At 50.3% G+C, this 2253-nt stretch overlaps 1 protein-coding gene across 2 annotated transcripts in view; it reads left to right on the forward strand.

Annotated features, from left to right (window-relative positions):
• Positions 1-2253, forward strand: part of PAX6 (paired box 6) — an 11102-nt gene that overhangs the window by 1305 nt on the left and 7544 nt on the right. The window lies entirely within an intron of this gene.

Below are 2253 nucleotides of genomic sequence, written 5' to 3' on the forward strand. Positions count from 1 at the left end.
CATCCGCTGCCAAAGCCGCGGTGCCGGCAGCCGGGCGGGATGCGGGGCTGAGCCTGAGCCTCGCCCATGGCCCGGTAATAACCTCGCCAATCGCTCCCTGCCCGGGCCGCCTTCCCGCGCCGGGGTCCCTCCCCAAAGCCGGGGCCATCGGGAACTATCTCCGTAGGGCTGATTGTAATTCCTCCTCAATGGACCCGAAACAACTTTGTAAATATAGGAAACTGTTTATCCTGAAGATTAATAGGTATTTGTTGTAGGAATGACAAGGGGATAATATGAAGGATAATGGGATGTTACGTTACATACTTAAGATGGTTAATGGCTTCTTTTTGAATGCTGGCTCTGTTGAGGCTCGGCTCTCCCTGGCTCTGGTCATTCCTTTAGAAGAGGTGTCTATATACAACAACCTGCTTTTTGTTTTCACCCCGCAAGGAAAAAAAAATCGGTAACAGTGTGCGGAATATCTGGTACAAAGGATGTTTCTGTCACACGCAAGAATTTGTTATGGGAACAATTCTGTCGCTATGTAATTGCTCATTAGAGATCGTTTTGTTTCTCATTAAGGCGACATGAATAAGCGTCTAGTTGAAGGAGACAGCTGTAGAAATGTTCCACAGGAGACCTCTGGACACGATATGGCACCGCTTGCCAATTAGACATGTCAGTTTTAAGAGAAGAAAACAGTCTATGAAGGACACTAGAAAGATAGAGCGCAGCCCTCGCTTCCCCCCACCCCCGCTTCGGTGTTTTTTTGTTGTTCGGTTGCGGGGTTTTCTTTTGGCATTGTGTTGCGCCCGATGTCCACCCCGGGAGCCGGGGCCGCCCTGGCCTCGCCCTTACCTGCGGGGCTCGGCCCTGCCCGGGCTCTGCCGACGGTCCCGCTGCCCGCACCCGCGGTGCGGAGCGCGGAGCGGGACTCCGCACCCACCCCCGTGCGGCTGCCGGCCGCAGAGCGATTTGGCGTTTTTATAGATTTATTTTTCCTTAGGAAAGGCGTTAAAAGGAGAAATGCGGGGCTCCCCGCCGCAGAGCGGTGCTCGGAGGCGCGGCCCTTGCGCGGGTGCGGAGCGGGCACACCTGGGCCCGGCGGCTCCTGGCCGCGCCCGCGCTGCGGCAGAGCCCGCTGTGCCCGGGGCGGGGGCTGCGCGGCCCGGGAGGACCCCGGGAGCCCCGTCCGAAACCCGCAAATGAGGCGGTGCGGGGCGCGCAGGGCTCGGGCCGCGGGTGTGCGTGGGCAGCAGAGGCGAGCGGGAGGCAGGCAGGCGCTTAAAACATCCGCATGGCAAAATTAAAATTAATAAAATGGGTTTCCTCTGGAATATTCATGCTCCCTCTAATGTTTTTCCCTAGCAGGGGTATGTTACTGGATTTTAAGAGTCCATTACTCAAAAAGCATAAGGCGAGGTTAGGTCTCAGAGGGGTACAAATATGGTCTCAATCTGATAAACGCCATGCAGCAGTGAATAAAATAATGGATACATGAGGGCTGACAGAACAAAAAGAGACATCTCTATCCGGGAGAAATTCTCCAGTGATTTAGTGGTTTTAGGGATCACCGAGACGCTGTTTCTTATCTTTTTTTCTCCCCTCCCTCTCTTATAAGACTAAAGCCTTCTATAGGATTTAGACACTTTCTCTTTCAACAGATGCTACAATGTTTTGATCCCGGCTCTATAGCTGAGAGGTGCTGCAATTGGTTTGCTATCTTTTTTTGCTTGTTTTCCGCCTCACTGATTAAGACACTAAGAAACTAAGGAATGATTTTATTTCCCAGCGTCTTTTTTTTTTTTTTTTTTTTTTCCAGGAAACAAATCCTATACCCAGCGTCAGATGGTCTGGCTATAGGATAATAGGGACGGACATTCACTTGCTTTCTTACGGATTAGGTCTGGAAGGTGGAACAGCCCTATTGAGATAGCTTCTTTTAGGGGCTTTAAAAAAAACCAAACAACCAAAACTCAAAGAAAAAAAAAAAAAAAAAGAAATTAAAGGGTGTGTGTCTAAAAAGAAGATATCTTAATTGTCCTGGACGGGGTTGGAAATGACCATAAGTGAGTTTAGGTGAAACTTTAGGTTGGCTGAAAGATTTTTTGGGGGGACAGGGTTGGAAATGACCATAAGCGAGTTTAGGTGAAACGTTAGGTTGGCTGAAAGATTTTTTGGGGGGACAGGGTTGGAAACGACCATAAGCGAGTATAGGTGAAACGTTAGGTTGGCTGAAAGATTTTTTGGGGGGACAGGGTTGGAAACGAC

Source organism: Geospiza fortis, unplaced genomic scaffold (assembly GCF_000277835.1).
Source record: "Geospiza fortis unplaced genomic scaffold, GeoFor_1.0 scaffold113, whole genome shotgun sequence".
NCBI classification, from domain to species: domain Eukaryota; kingdom Metazoa; phylum Chordata; class Aves; order Passeriformes; family Thraupidae; genus Geospiza; species Geospiza fortis.